Source organism: Protopterus annectens, chromosome 7.part0 (genome assembly GCF_019279795.1).
Source record: "Protopterus annectens isolate FY-2018-M chromosome 7.part0, PAN1.0, whole genome shotgun sequence".
NCBI lineage: Eukaryota > Metazoa > Chordata > Ceratodontiformes > Protopteridae > Protopterus > Protopterus annectens.
Genome location: NC_056739.1, coordinates 1,875,705,984 through 1,875,723,552, shown reverse-complemented (window position 1 = coordinate 1,875,723,552; position 17,569 = coordinate 1,875,705,984). Strand labels below are relative to the sequence as shown.

The 17,569-nt window shown below is 41.6% G+C and overlaps 1 protein-coding gene across 3 annotated transcripts in view; it reads right to left on the bottom strand.

Annotated features, from left to right (window-relative positions):
* Window positions 1-17,569, bottom strand: part of NTRK3 (neurotrophic receptor tyrosine kinase 3) — a 3,522,805-nt gene that overhangs the window by 2,321,287 nt on the left and 1,183,949 nt on the right. The gene's annotated exons all lie outside the window — the stretch shown is intronic.

Genomic DNA, 17,569 nt, shown 5'->3' with positions numbered 1-17,569 from the left:
AATCATGGCCACACAGGTGAAAAACGCATTCTCCAAAGCTAAGAGTACAGCATCCGTGGGACCACATGACATCCCTGGCGTTGTACTACATGAAATACAAAATGAACTGGCACCTCATCTAAGTGTCATGTTTAATCATACCTCAGGCATCATGCCCAATGAGTGGTGCACAGCTACAGTTATCTCACTCCACAAGGGGAATCCAGCTTGGATCCTGGGAACTATTGTCCCATTAGTCTGACGAGCCTGATCTGCAAAGCCATGGAATGCATTATCATGGAACTTATAAACAAAGACATTGGCAACCTTCAAACACTGGACCCCACCCAGTTTGGATTTGTGAAGGGCCGATATTGTCTCCTGAACCTGATTGGCTTCTTTGAATCAGCCTTGAGAGTCATGGACAAGGGTAACATGGTCCACACAGCCTATCTTTACCTCACCAAGGCCTTTGACACCATCCCCCACTCTGTCATCATAGATAAACTTACTCAGCTGGGCATTAATCCCTACATTACTTGATGGGTTGTCAACTGGCTTACTGACAGAACCCACACTGTAAATGTAGCTGACTCCAAATCTAGCACCAGACAAGTGACAAGTGGAGTACCTCAGGGTTCAGTCCTGGGACAGCTCTTGTTTGGCATCTACTTCTCCAATGTACAGGCCAACACTAAGGAACTCTGGCTAACAAAGTTCGCAGATGACTGCAAACTGGGAGCAATATCAAATCCGCAAATGATGCGGATATTCCACAAAAGGGCCTTATAGAGACAGATGCTTGGCACCAGAGCCATGGGCTAAAGCTCAATGCCAAGAAATGTATAGTTATCCCCTTTGGGAAAAATCAAGTACCCATAGATTACCACATAAGTAGCAGTACAATAAGCACCAAAAGTATGATAAGGGACTTAGGGACACAGGTGGACAGTGGTTTCACCTTTGATAACAACATCGCCACAACAGTCAGAAAATCCTTCTATGTGGCAGATCTCATCACTAAGGGCTTTTCATCCAGAAAAAAGGAGGTCATTGTCCCACTCATCCCTCATTAGTCCCATTATAGAGTACAACACCCCATTTGGTATGTATCTCACAAGACATCTGCAACAGTTGGAAAGTCCGCAGAAATACCTTACTAAAAGAATCGCAGGACTAAAGCGGATGCCCTATTCTGACCATCTAAAAAAACTCCAGCTATACTCTGTCACATGTTGTCTACTCAGAGGTGATCTCTGCTTAACATACAAGGCCATGTCAAGCCCAGAGCTGCTGGACATGCTACACTTAAAGAAATCTCAATCCCTCAGAGCTACAGGCTCCAGGGATCTAAACCTGATCATCATAATGAACAGAACATGCTGGAGGGATAGGTTCCTGTCCCAGAGACTCCCCATACTCTGGAGTAGACTGCCCATACATGTCAAGCAGAGTACCTCGTTGGCCCTCTTCAAAAGGAACCTTGACGATTGGATGGGAGATAGGAAATTTACCCCGGGGATCATGTCAGTCACCCTGCTAGACAGGTGACCAGGGAAGTAAATATTCTGGGAAGAAATAGCCAGGGAACTGTTATGGCTAGGCTTGTATAGGCCCTAGGGCCAATAGCCTAGTACCAACATATGAACCTATGTATATATATATATATATATATATATATATATATATATATATATATATATATATATACATACACTGTTTATTGTGTGTGTGTGTGTGTGTGTTTCAATCTATTATCATAGGATCATAGGATCCTAGGATCATAGGAGGTTACTAGGCTATTGGCCCTGAGGCTCCTATAGGTCTAGCCAAGAGTTTAGCCCATATTTAGACAAGTCAGCACCCAGAGCCCCTGTCCAGCAGGGACACATGTGGAATCCCAGGAGTGTATTTTCTGTTTACCATTCAGTTATCCAGGTTGTGCTTAAAAAGGTATAATGAAAGACTCTGCTTGACGTGGAAAGGGAGTCTATTCCACAGATTCAGGAGTCTCTGGGACACAAATCTGCCCTGCCAACAAGTCCTATTGATATCACAGACCAGGTTGAGGTCATGCCTATGGGTTGCTCGAGTGGAGCTTGACTTGGGAATATGCAGCAGTCCCATCAAGGCGGAGGCCTGAGATTGCTTTTATATGCCACACAGAGGTCACCTCTGAGGAGTCTATATGTAACTGAGTAGGGGGACAGGGCTTTTAGCCTATGTAGGGTAGGTTTTTGATACCCTGAAATCTCCTGGTGAGGAGCCTCTGTGGTCTCTCCAGCTGCTGCACTGTGCTTTGCAAGGTACATGCCAAAGGGTGCATTCTACTCAATAATCGGCCTTATAAGGGAAGAATACATGGATCTTATGATCTTTTTGTCCCTGAATCAGATACCCTTAATTATCAGGTGGGCCATGTAGAAAGTTTTCCATACAATGGAAGCAACATGGTGGTCAAAAGTCAGGTTGCTATCAACCTGAGTGCCCAAATCCCTCACTACTGATTGTGCACTTAGGACATTGTAATTAATGGGATAATATTTGGGGACATCACTCTCCCCAAAGGGAATGATGATGTATATTTTGGCATTCAGCTTGAAGCCATGTTTCTGCCACCAGTCATATGTTTGGGTGAGACCCTCTTGGAGGACGTCCACATCACTTGGGAAATTGATGACTGCACCCAGCTTGCAGTCATCTGCACACTTGGTCAGCTATAACCCACTGGTTTTGACCTGCACCTCAGAGAAGTATATCCCAAATAACAGAGGCCCCCAAGACCGATCCCTGGGTATGCCGCTCATTACAGGTCTACTGCTTGAGGTGGCTTCCCCTACTTTGATTAGGTGGCTTCTATCAGTGAGCCAATTTGCTACCCATTTGGTAACATATGGATTGATGCCTAGTTGAGAGAGTTTATCTACTATGCCCGAGTGGAAAATAGTGTTGAAGGCTTTGGCCAGGTCAAGGTAGGTGGTGTGCACCATGTTCCCCTCGTCCATGGTTTTGGTAACTGTCTCAAAGAAGTCAACCACATTTTGCAGGCATGACTTCCCCTTGACAAAACCAAACTGTATGGGGTCGAGTGTTTGGAGTTTGCCAATGTCCCTGTTAATGAGGTCCATGATAATTCATTCCATTGCCTTCCAGATCAGGCTAGTTAGGATGATGGGTCGATAATTTCATGGATTGGTGGGCGCTTCACCTTGTGTAAAGGGATGACAGTGACTGTCCTCCACTACGGTGGGACAAAGTTGGCACTCAGGCTTTGGTTGAATAGGGTGCCTATTGTTGCTACAAGTTCATGCCTGAGTTCATGTAGGATGCAGCCTGGGATGTTATCAGGTCCCATGGAGGCTATATTTTTTGCCTTTGACAGGGCAGTGATGACCTGTTCCCTAGAGATAAGGAGTGGGGGTAGGTAATGGGGATGTCCAGATTTACTGATGGGGGCCAGAGGGAAGAAGTGTTCACTGAATCTGTCAAACCAATAGACTGGCTATATCTACAGCATTTGTATATGTGGTGTCCTTGACCACCAGTTCTGAACAGATTTGGGTGCTTCCTTTGAGATTGTGGGCATATGTAAAGAAGGCCTTATGATTGTCTCTAGTAGATATGGCGAATTTGGACTCAAAGTTGGCTTTAGAGGATTTCCCTGGTGCTCTTATTTGCTTGTTCAGGCTAAGGAGAGATTGCTTCCAATTGGGCATCTGCTCTTTCTTGGTCCTGGACAGCATTTTATTCCTTTTCTTATACAGTTTATTTATTGTAGATGTCCACCAGACAGGTTTACTCTTCCTTGTGGAGGATTTTGTCCTGTCAGGTATTCCTGATTCCACGCATCTATATAAATGCTCATATAGTACTTTGGTGTAGATTTGGACATTGGTTCCAGTTTCTACAGTGGGGGAGTGGGATGTGAAGCTGTTTATATCATCAATCAGGAGGTTGTAATCAGCTTTGGAGAGGTTATTTTGTTTGACCCTAGCTAGAGGGGGGTCATGGGAGATTATGGTCGGATCTTACCAGGGAGGATGATACCATAGGGGTGCTGCAGTGGTTACTCATGTTGGTTAATACCAAATCCAAGATATTATCACCACTTGTAGGGGAATCAACTAGCTGTTCCAAGACATTTGCATTGATAAAATCAAGGAATCTCTGAGCATTTGCATTCTGGCATGAGTAATTTTTCCAATCTAAGATTGGGTAATTAATGTCACCCAGGATCAGGGTAAAGGATTGAATCTTGATAGATTTGAAGAAGTCCAAATAGGTGCAGTGGGCATCTTGAGTCAAATTTGCGAGCCTGTAGCTAGCTATAATTTGAATACGCGTCTTGTCAACAGTTAACTGCACCTGGAGTGTTTCCTGTGTGTCATACTGTTTGACCAGCCTGGAGGTGTGTGTGTCTTTAATATATATATATTGAAACTCCACCTACTTTGGTTTTGCAGCCCACATTTTGGGGTCTGAATGCATGATAGGATGAGTAATCCGGTAAGGCTGGGGTGCTTTCCACAGCTTTGAACCAGGTTTCTGTGACTGCACAAATGTCAGCATCTTACAAGGTTAACAATGCTTGCAATGAGTACAGTTTCATGTTTAGACTTTTAGCGTTTAGCAGCATGACCTTTAATTTGCATTTTGTTGAGATTTTTATGTTGGTAGTATTGACCACATGACGTTTCCTAAAAAAGGCATTATGGGGGAGGCAAGGACCTTTGCCTGAAGCCTGAAACAAAAGTGAGACAGATGCAGGCCATCTCTAGTAAAACATCATGGTCTGTCAATCATATCTTCCCAGGCTTTCAGGCACTGGATCCCCCTGGCATGACGACAGAAACTAAGCCAGTTGTTAACGTCAATCATTTTCTCTATGTATTGAGGCATCATTCTGGGTGATGGTAGAATGCTGCTTAAGGCTATGAACATATCTTCCTGGGACACATATTCATTGAGCTCAATCAAGTCTCTCTTCATATAGTCCAGGGAGGGATGTCTCTAGTTGTTCATGCCAACATGGACTATGACAGAGTCATGACAGTACCTGTTGTTGAGAGACTTGAGTGCGTGTGTGATATGGCAGATTCTGGCATCTGACAAACAACTAAACATGACTTTTTCCTTATCCAGCCTGGTGAGATGCACATTTGTGTGTCCGCAATGGAATCTCCTATGACTAATATGTTAGGTTTATGGTTAGGCCTTAGTGGTTTTGAGACACTGGTGTGTAGACTATGCATAGTATGTGGTGTGGAGGGTTGTGGAGTTCTTGTGTAGATTGCCTCTGAAGTCTCCTTTGTTTGGATTTATTTTTGTTAAGAACCTCCACATATGTGGGTGTGTGTTGTGTTTTTGTGGGTGGTGTTTGAGGTGTAGTGACTGACAGTAGTCAAAATGTCACTATATCAGTGTGCATTTCACTGTTCCACTGATGCAGGCAGGTTATCCACATGAATTATCAAATAAATAATATACCTATACGATTTCAATCATTAAAGGAAATAATGCAGCTTCATTCTGCAATCAGAAGAAAACAAGCAGTAAAAATTCCAAAACTCCATGAAGAAAGTGAGAGACAATCTCCTACAGAATGCTATTTCCTGCAATCAACTGTGAGTACATTGGATAGCTTATGATAGCAAAACTAGCTTTCGACAAGCCATGTAATTGACTAAATACCTGGTAAGTATATATACATATATATATATATATATATATATATATATATATATATATACACACACACACACACACACACACACACACACACACACACACACACACACACACACACACACACACACACACACACACACACACACACACACACACACACACACACACACATATATATGTGTGTGTGTGTGTGTGTGTGTGTGTATGTATGTATATATATATATATATATATATATATATATATATATATATATATATATATATATATATATATATATATAGATAGATATCCGTCTATCTATATATAAATGTATGGCATACAGACTGAAAATGGCGGCATAAGGTAAATAATGCAGTAGAAAAATAACTTGATTATGTACTCATCCAATTACAGTTAAATCACTATTCTGCAAAAACAATTTCCAGAAGAGCAGAGAAGTTCTCTTATTCTTAATGGTAGATGGTACTGATCCCTCTACTGGATGTAGTTACTGGTCTTTCCCTTCAACTTACCTTATTCTCCACTGCAGTAATTCATCAATGGAACAAAAAGACTTGTATAACTTCAGACCGAAAAGCAGTTGTTGTTTTCTGTAAGAGAACTATAGTCCAACATTTATAGTTACAAATATTGTATATCTATCTATGGAAACACTCCATATTTTTTACGGAAGCATTCCATATTGTTGAGTACGTTTCTGCCCCAGAAGTAATTAAATTTTGATTTGATTGGTGTTGGGCAGTGGGTATTTGCCCTTTCTCTGCTGTTGTATGATCTCAGAATTGGTATATATAATTAACAGGGAGTTGTAGGGGCACAACCTCCTACATGAGGGGTGCAGGCAGAAGGCTAATCCCCTCCAGAAAGCATTGTGAGTTTTTTTTAGGGATTTTTTGTTATTCTGAGTTTCGATCATGTGAGATTGATATGTTGCCATTCGATATTTGTTGCTTCAATATTTTAAAGTATATATATATATATATATATATATGTTTACATAGGTTTACCTTTACAATTTGGAGGTCCACTTGTGTGACAATCAGATGTGTGAAAGTCCATTTTCAAAACTATGAATAGCGAACAACAAAATGCTGAACTCATAAGAGTGAATGCTAGTGTGGTCTCGCTCTTGTGAATTTGGCATTTTGAGTGGAGAAGGCACTACAGTGAGGATTGGGATATGTACCCTTTCCCTCATTGTAGTGTGATCTCAGAGTTAGTATATATAATTAGCAGGTGGTGTGGGGTGGTGCAGGGGGCATCCTTCCATGCATAACGGTCGTTGGATGCATTCAGATGTGATGGCTGTTTTGCGCAAAATCTTCATTCCTGAGTTTCGACTTTTTTTAATTACCAGGCTCGCTCTTCTGAGCATTCACTGTTGCAGTTTCCAACATTTCACGTCAGTTAAGTAAACAGTTACACAAGTGTGTTGCGTCATTTTAAAAGTAAAACATACACACACACACACACACACACACACACACACACACACACACACACACACACACACATACACACACACACACACACACACACGTATGATTTTTTTTTTTTTTTTTTTATATCAGGCATCTCTTCTCCCATATTTTGTTTTTAAGGACTGTAAACTTTGGCTTTCTGTATGTTTTCAGTAAAAAATTGTGGATCGTGCAGAATAAGCTAACTTTATGAACTGTATTTACCCATGAGAAAATGTTTACTTTCTTTATACTAATTAAGTACTTAAGCAATAACTGACATGTGATTGTGGATAAATTTGAATATATCCATGCACATCAGTCAGTTACCACCATTATACAATGACAATATTTGAAAAATTGCTTACCTTTCTTAAGTAATCCACGGAATTCAATAATGCCTATACCAAGTATACATTAAGTGTACACCATTCTGAGTGAACAGACAACACAGACATAATTCACATCTTCTTCCTCCTAATTTGAGTTTTCCTACTGATGTTCTTGCAGCTTTAAATATTGACAGGGATTCATAGAGGTTACCACAAAGTGTAGACTACATGTAATCTTTCTGCGTGACTTCAAAGCACAAAAAAAAATCAATATAAATGTTCTTGAATACATATCAATTACTGTAGGCTTTATTGAATCTGGCCCACTGTCTTTATATAATGGTGCCATAGTGTTCCTCCATGCTGTTTCCTGTTCCTCTGCATTTGCTGATGTACTGTGCATTCGTATGGGACTTATGTAACCATGCTTGCACAGTACATCAGTGCTGTTAAATCGAAGCAATAAGAATCTCCATTGCTTTTTTTAACTCTCAAATACTTAAATATGGGCAGTTCAGAGGTCTGAGAGTCTGCCAAGATAGTTCACAAAATACAAAGAAAGTCAGGTACATTTATTTAGTTTTGCAGAACATACCTGATTTTTTCTTGTATTTGGTCTGCACTGCGTACATTTATGTCAGTGTCCTACATCAAGAAATGTGGACAAAGCCTTAAATGACGGGGGACAAAGGCCCCAAAATAAGGATAGAGTGTAAATGGTGCTCTTATAAATTTAGAAAGCTGCTAGAATAACAGCATTTATATGCATTGTCTGAAGGATATGAAGTCTGAAACTCAGATGCATGTCACTCTTTAGTAACTTCACTCATCAGTGATTTTTCAGAAAACCACAAATTGTATTAAGAACTGACCAAAAATATGAGACAAAAATCTAGACATTCAGTGAAAATCTGAACATTTGCGAGGTATGCCTCCATATTATATATGAATAGAAAAAAGTCAGTCTGCTCAATGGTACTTTAGCGGGCACACTTTTTTGTCTTGGTATACGCTAGATTTACAGCAGGCATGCTGGTTGACCTGTCCATTCAGTGTGCTCATTTCTGAATAACAATGATTTATCATTGTTTAATCTTTGAATACTCAATTAAAATAATTTTCATACTGAGCGTGGCTAAGCAAACTGTTGGAAGAACCATCGAAATGCAGTTGCTTGTCATCCTAGTTTAAGTACTGCTGTGGCTGTATCAAGGTACGACAACTTACTTGGCAAGAGACTCAAATAATTCAGAGCAGATGGAGGAGGTGATCGAAATCTCATGAAGAAAGAAAGGAGTAATATGAGATAAGGATATGTAGTAAAGGTTAGAAACTATTCAGGCCATTTTGAGCCCCTAGTCTCTTCAAAATCTTCAAGCCCATCCCCACTGACTCATTTGGTCTGCCTTTCTGGCATCCAAGGGCATTGAGCATGTGTGGTGAAAGTTGGGAAATAAGTAGATTTTACAAGGTTTCATGTTTCAATTATCACCAGAGAACAGATTGCCACTGCACTCTCTTAAGCTAAAAACATGGCTTTAATGGGGCCTGACAATATACTGGTTTGCCTCTTAAACAGCTTAAATCAGGATGTATTAGGCCCATTAGGATCTTTGCTTAACCTCAGCCTCTGGACTGACTTTAGCCCGATAGAGTGGAAGACAGCAACAATCATCAGTCTGTATAAAGGGAGACCATCTACTGACCTGGGAAATTACTGACCCCATAAGATTGACTAGTCTTATATTTAAGGACATTGGAAAGAATAAACATGGACCTGATAAATAATGACACAAGATATCTCTAAACACTGAACCTGACCCAATTCGACTTTGTCGATGGCAGGTCATGTCTACTGAATCTGGTGGATTTCCTTGAGAAAGATACTAAGGCCATGGATGAGGGTAAAATAGTACATACTGCCTACCTTGACTTGGCCAAGTCATTTGACACAATTCTCCACTCAGGTATTATAAATAAATTCACAAATCTGGGCATAAATCCCTGTATCACTGGATGGATATCCAACTGGCTCACTGACAGGATACATGGTTAAAGTGGACGAATCCAGATGCAGCAAGAGTCCATTTACTAGTGGAGTGCCAAAGTTCTCAGTACTGGGACCACTCCTGTTTGGAATACACTTCTCTGAAGTCAAGGCAAAGGCAAATGTGGAGGGCTTCTGGATGGCAATGTTTGCCAACGACTGCAAGCTAAGGGCAATCACTGAATCCCCAGTGATGTAGATATCCTTCAGGAGGGTCTAGATCAGACAAATGACTGGTGCCAGTACCATGGCCTAAAAGTAAATGCAAAAAATGGGAAGTGAAATACCCCTGCAAATTACAACACCAATAGCACGCCCCTTAGATTGGACTCAGATGTGAGAGATCTAGGTACACAGATAGATAGTAGCCTGAACTTTAACTACCATGTATCCACAGTGGTGTGGAAATCCTTTTATGTAACACAACTTATAAGTAAAGGAATGGCATACAGATCCAAGGAAATTATAGTCTTGCTGTACCCATCCCTTATTAGACTAATAATCGAGTACAGTGAGTCATTTGGCATGTACTTGACTAGGCACTTACTGCAGCTAGAAAAAACACAAATGTTCCTCACAGAGAAAATAAAGTTGTAAACAACATGAACTATGTGGATAGACTAAAAGCCCTATCCCTTTACTCAATCTCCTACTGATTATTAAGGGGTGACCTATGCCTTACTTACAAGAAAGTCACAAATCCAGCACTGTTGGAGTTGCTACACATCTGCAATTCAAACAACATGTGTGTCACCCTATCTAGGGATCCAAAGATAGTCAGCAACTTAATCAAAACATTCTGGAGAGACAGATATGTGTCTCAGAGATTGCCCGTTCTTTGGAACAGGCTTCATGTTCACATTAAGCAGAGCCCTTCCCTGGCCCTCTTCAATCACATTTTTGGTCAATGAGTGGGGAATCACAAATTCACACCAAGGGTAGTACCTATGTCCCTTATGGACTGGGGCAATCTGTAAGACACTCAATGCACAGGCACAAGCACATGCCATCCTCTTGCCCATAGAGGCCAGATATTGGGTAAAACCAAGTTATATTGGCTAGACTTGTAAGGGCCCTTAATTTGTTAGCCTACTAATCTCCTATGAACCTATAAATTAAAATAAATTGTTTTGTTGCTAATGTGCAGTAATAGCATATATTCCTAATACCCAATTTAAAATAATCTTACATCTAGGAAACCACCAGGTGGAACTAAGGTATGAGTGGGAAGGGGTGGTAGGTTAGGGATGAACTAAAGCGCCTCACCAAAATGGTCCAAGTCAAGCTCAGCAGCTGCTAAAGTAGGCAGTGTAGAGTTAGCTAGCTAGCAAGATAGATAGAGGATAGATAGGTAGATATGGAAATGCCAAAATAAACTGAGGTATGGAATATTGAGATTTTGTACCTTCTAGCTTATCAGTGACAGTAAGCATCAGGTAGCCTATCTACCACAAGAAGAGTGGTCCCTGGCCCAGAAATTGTAGCTATTGGCTGTTTGAGCAGTTTTTTTCATCTCTTTCAACTTTCTGGTGTGAAAGCCGCACTTGAGCATGTTTCCCACCTTTCCTATAACTAGCCTAGTCCATTTACATAGTTGCTGTATCCAGGATGGTTAGTAAGCTTCTGAGACCCCAAGCCTTTCTGTGTTGGAGGGAAGCCTTCTAGCTTATCAGTGGGAGTGGTAAGCACTAGGTAGCCTATCCTCCATGGGAAGAGTGAGTTTTGGCCCAGAGATTGTAGTTTATTTGGCTGTTTGGGCAGTTTTCCATCTCTTTCAACTTGCTGACTTAAAAGCCTGCGTTTGTACTTGTTCCCCACCTTTCCTGTAACTAGTCTAGTCCAGGTACAGATTTGCTGTATCCAGATTTGCTGTATCCAGGACTCTTTGTAAGCTTCTGAGCCTCCAAGCCTTTCTGTGTTGGAGGGAAGCCTTCTAGCTTATCAGTGGAAGTGGTACGCATTAGGTAGCCTATCTACCACAAGAGGAGTGGTTCGTGGCCCAGAAATTGTAACTATTGACCATTTGGGCAGTTTTATTTCCATCTCTTTCAACATTCTGGTTTAAAAGCCTCACTTGTGGTTCACCTTTCCTGTAACTAGCCTAGTCTAGATACAGAGTTGCTGTATCCAGGACTGTTGCTAAGTTTCTGAGCCCCGCAAGCCTTTCTGAGTTGGAAGAAAGCCTTCTAGCTTATCAGTGGGAGTGGTAAGCACTAAGTAGCCTGTCTACCATGAGAGGAGAGGTTCTTGGGCCAGAAATTGTAGTTTATTGATCATTTGGACAATATGTCCATCTCTTTCAACTTTCTGGTTTAAAAGACCACATCTGCGCTTGTTTCCCATCTTTCCTGTAACTAACCTACTGGGTAGCACTAGAAAGCCTTAAACTGATACAAGCCTTCTAGCTTAGAAGAGAGACTTTGGAGTGAATAAGTATCAGTTTTCTGTACTTTCTTGCTGTACTTAACTGTTTTCTGCCTAAACGCAGATTTTACTGAGTTTATGGTGATTTAAAAGGTTGTTTTTTTTTCACATAATGTATTTATTTGACTGCCTACACTTTTAAAAAGTTGTTTTTGTTTAAATAATTTGTTTAACTGTTGTAGGCTACACACTAAAGTGTGATAGCCTTTTCTGATCGTTTGTAGTTGTGTACAGCTGTTTTTTAGTATATTTTTTACTGTTTTTGCCTTATCTTTTCAAAAAAACAAAAAAATTCCTTGTTTCCCGCCTTTCTAAGCTAGTATAGTCCAGTTTTTAGGCTAGTGCTGAATTCAGGGCTGTGATACTAGTTTCTGAGTTGCCCATACCTTACTTGGATAGAAGGAAGTTTCTTTGTTCACCTGTGAGAGATTAGAGCTTTGAGCAACCTATCTATCCCTGGAGGAGTGGTTCCAGCCCAGAAGTTAGTAGTTTATTGGCCATTTTGGGCTAATTTCTATCTCTTTTATTTCCCTACTATAAAAACCACATTTGCATGGTTTTGTGCACCAGGCAGCACCAGTTAGCTAACGTTAAATTATTCCCGGCTCCACTAAGTCTCCTCTTCAGTTTTTCCTTTGAAACTAGTCTAACACTCAACCTAAGCACTCATAAAGCATCCTACAGCCCAACACTTTCTCAGACCTATTAGCAAGCACTAATATACCCTGACATTGATTGCTCAGCAGGGCAAGGCTCTTTATTCACCCCTCAATAACCAAGCGACTAAGCAGCTCACCCTACTCTTCAGGCATGACCAAAGGGCAATTTCAGGTGTACTCTCCAGTCCAGCTGGTGAATCTGGGTATCCTGAGGCAATGTTACAATTGCCTCATGTACACAGACAACCCTCTCCTCCTACCACGAAACACTAACATATGCAAGAGATGCAATTATACAGCCAAACTGTAAGCTAAGCTGTCTCCACCCAAGACTGGAACAGACAGTCAAGAGGAGAAGGTTAACACTTGCACCACATCTCCAGCTGCACACAGACCTACTAAAACAGCACTGGCAAAAAATTCACATAAATACACAAAATCATACTTGGAGGCTCTAAATAAAAACCTGCAAAAGCATCAGAGACCTCCAAAGCAGACACCCAAACAACCTGCACCTCCCATCACAAACCAGACAACACATAAAACACAAAATCAGTGTACCGCACAATCACAGCCCTTAAGGCAAAATAACATACCTAACACGCTAGTAATAGGTGACTCTATAGTCAGCACACTGACGTCCCACTCACTAGGCTGGACAAGCAGAAGATTACTGTTAGCTGCCTATCGGGAGCCAGAATCCGCCACATAACAAAAGCACTCAGGTCACTCCAGAACAAGTATAAATATGACTCTGTCATTGTTCATGTTGGTGTGAATAACCTGAGACCTACTTCCCTGGACTACATGAAAAGAGACATGGAAGAGCTCTCCGATCATGTAGCCCAGGCTGGTATGACCCTGACCCTGAGTAGCATCCTGCCCTCACCAAGAATGATATCTCAGTTGTTGTTTGTCTTTCGGTTTTTCCCGGTTAGGGGTCGCCAATAGGAACTCTGGTCCGCTAATGATTGGCAGTTGTTTTTTATGGTGTTGAGTTGCCAGCCTGAAGCTCAACCTTCAATGAAGGCATGCCCATTCAACGCATGTCTTTCGAATGCCCACTCGACCGCGTGGAGGACATGCAGACTTCACACAGAAGGCACTCCCAACCCATTCAAGAATCGAACGGGGGAGCCTCTTGCTGTGAGGCAACAATGCTACCACTGCACCACCATGGAATTACAAGAATGATACCTCAGTATAAAGAAAAAATGATCAATTTCAACAATTAGCTAAGCTTTTGGTGTCATTAAAAGGGGATCCAGTGTCTGTCAGCCTGGGACGACATGCTCGACAAGCCACGTTGCTTCACAAGAGACGGCTTGCACCTGTCACCCCTGGGCTTTCAAATACTGGCCAAGGCTCTTTCTGCCCCCATAGTGCCTTTTTTAGGCAAGGCTCAAAAGTCAAACCCACCTCCATAAACAGCACATTTAAAAAAAAACTGAAGGTTATGCTACTCAACGCCAGGAGTTTAAATCTCAAAATACACGCGCTCAAAGCACTCCTCAGAATGGAGAATGTTGAGATGTGTGCAGTAACTGAAACCTGGTTCAAGGCTCCAGGCAGCACCTCAACACTACCAGGCTACAACTTGTACCACACATTTCAGCCACAGAACATGGACCGAAACACAAAAGGAAGGGTGTATCCATATTCATCAAGGATACCTACACCTCCAGGTTAGTGGCGCAGCATGATACCTCTGAGATCATCCACGTGCAACTAACATTGGGCAAATATGCAATGCAAATTATGACCTGCTATAGATCACCCTCCATGATCCAGGACCACCACTCCACCTTTCTGGAGACAGTGGAAAACATGAAGGCCCTACGAAAACCCTGATATTGGGCAATTTCAATTACCCTACCATTCACTGGGAAAACTACTTGAGTACAAACTCCCAGGCCCAGCGCTTCCAGGAATTCATCAACTCAAATGCCCTAGATCAGCTGGTAAACTCCCCTAACAAAGGAGAAAACATATTGGATCTGGTCATCACCAACATGGGCGACAGGTGTTCCATACCAGAGGTCAATCCATCACTGGTTAGATCAGACCATAAACTAATCACCCTGGATGTCCAAATCCCACCACCAATCCCAACTAAGGAAACCACAGTAAAAAACTTTTCTAAAGCAAACTTCACATTACTTAAGACAGAGGTGGTAAGTTTCACAGTCCCCACGCTAAAGGATAATGCTGCCCAAGATGCAGAAACGTTTACAAATGCACTCTATGAGCACCTACAAGGATGCATGGATCATGCCATCCCTAGCAAAACCAAGACTCACTCCTCTAAGAGAAGGAAAACAGTTTGGTGGACCCCTGCCATAAACAGGCTATACAATAGTAGGAGGAAACTAGTTCAGAAAAAAAGCAAATCCCAAGAAGAAAAGCCATCCCTGATCAGTATAAGTAAGAAACTAAGGTCCCTTATGAAATCATTCAAGGCTAACTTCGAAAGAAAAAGAAAAATAAGCCAAGGATTCAAAAGATAACCACAAAGCCTTCTTTAGCTATGTTAAGAATCTAAGTGGCAACTCGCAGATATGCACTGAACTAGTGCAACATAGCACAAAATATACTGAACCTACTGATATTGCCAACATCCTAGCAGATAGATTAAGTGCAAACTTCACCCCCCCTCTCACCTTCAAAAGGGCCCACAACAATACCGAAAAAGTGTAGTGTCCCAAAAATCACAGATACACAGGATGAAAACATCCCTTTCAAAAGCAAAAACAGCATCAATGAGACCAGATGGTGTCCCAGGCTGCATCTGGCATGAACTACAGAACAAACTAACCCCACCACCTAAACACATTGCTCAACCTGGGCCTCTCCATAGGCTACATGCCCATAGAATGGCACACAGCAATGGTTAGTCCTCTCCACAAAGGAGGGGCCACAACTGACCTTTTTAATTATCACCACATAAGCCTGACTAGCCTGGTCTGTAAGGCTATGGAGCGCATCATCATGGAATTCATTAACAAAGACATTGGGAACCTCCAAACACTTGACATGACCCAGTTTGGCATTGGTAAGGGCAGATCATGCCTACTAAACCTGGTTGACTTCTTCGAGACAGTCACCAAGGCCATAGATGAGGGAAAGGTGGTTCACACAGCCTACCTTGACCTCACCAAGGCTTTTGACACCATTCCCCACTCGGGTATTATAGAAAAACTCACCAGCCTGAACATAAACCCCTGTGTCAAGGGATGAACAGCCAACTGGCTTACAGGCAGAACTCACACAGTAAGAATAGTGGGCTCCAGGTCCAACTCTAAACCAGTCACAAGTGGTGTCCCACAAGGCTCGGTCCTGGGACCCCAGCTGTTCAGCATATACTTCTCAGAAGTACAGGCAAACACAGGAGGACTATGGCTAACCAAGTTCACCAATGACTGCAAACTGTGAGACATAATTGACTCCCCGGCTGAAACGGACATCCTCCAAAAGGCCCTTACTGAGACCGACACCTGGTGTCAAAGTCATGGCCTCTAGCTAAATGCAAAAAAATGCATAGTCATCCCGTTTGAGAAAAACAAAACACCCATGAATTACCACATAGGTGGCAGCCCCCTTAATATAGAAGAGGTAATAAAAGATCTGGGGACCCAGGTAGATAGTAATCTCTCCTTTGACAATCATATTTCCAAAGTAGTTAGAAAATCCTTCTATGTGGCCCATCTAATTATTAAAGGGTTTGCATCTAGAAATAAAGAGGTTATAGTACCCCTCTACTTGTCACTCATCAGACCAATCATAGAGTACAATGGCCCATTTGGGATGTACCTCACAAGACACTTCCAACAGCTGGAAAGACAAGAAAAGCACCTCACCAAGAGGATTACTGGCCTCAAACATATGTCCTATGCAGCCTGACTGAAAATCCGGCTGTACTCAGTGGCATATCGCTTACTCAGAGGTGATCTCTGTCTGACTTACAAAGCCATCTCCAACTCAGAATTGATGGACATGCTCCACCTAAAGAAATCCAAGTCATTGCGAGCCACGCGCTCTAGTGAGCTAAACCTCACCACAACAATAAATAGAACATGCTGGAGGGATTTCCTGTCACAGAGACTCCCCATGCTTTGGAACAAAATTCCAAATTACATTAGACAGATCCCCTCACTAACACTCTTTAACAGAAACCTTGATGAGTGGATGGGTAACAGAAAATACATCCCTGGGATCACTTTATTGGCTCTGCTTGACAGAGGATCAGTTAATTAATCAATGGGGCGGCGAACGCGGACACACTCTGGCTAGGCTTATAAATGCCCTCGGGTAGATAGCCTAGTACCTACCTATGAACCTAAAGTAAGAACACAGTTAATTTAATTTTGGAAAGTTATATGTGCACAGTTTGTGGATCACATTTACAAGAACATTCGCTAAGAAAATGTTGAATGTTAAAGTAGGCTAGCAGCACACCTTTCATTTCTGATACTTCAGAAAAGTAATTTTATTGTCATCCTTGTAAATAAACCTCAACTTAAAACTGAAAAACTAGTTCATGATTCTGATGTTTTCACTGCAAGTACTGTATACTTCAAAATTTTTAATTTCAATATATATATATATATATATATATATATATATAGATATACACATATACACATAATATATATATATATATATATAGTATATATACATATACATATATATATATATATATATATATATATATATATATATATATATATATCTGGAACCCAGACAGTCTACCGAAAGTCTGTTTCACCGAAAGTGAAACGGGCTGTCACAGTTTCGCAAAAGCACTTTTCATCGGAAAAAAAGTGCTTTTGCAAAACTTTCATAAACGTACAGGGAATCGGGGGGGGGGGGAGTGGTAGTGGACGAAATTGGTCTACAGTGGGGATAAGGGAATATTCCCTTTTCCCCACTGTAGTGCGATCTCGGAGTGAGAATATAAAAGTAGGGGGGTGTGGGGGGTC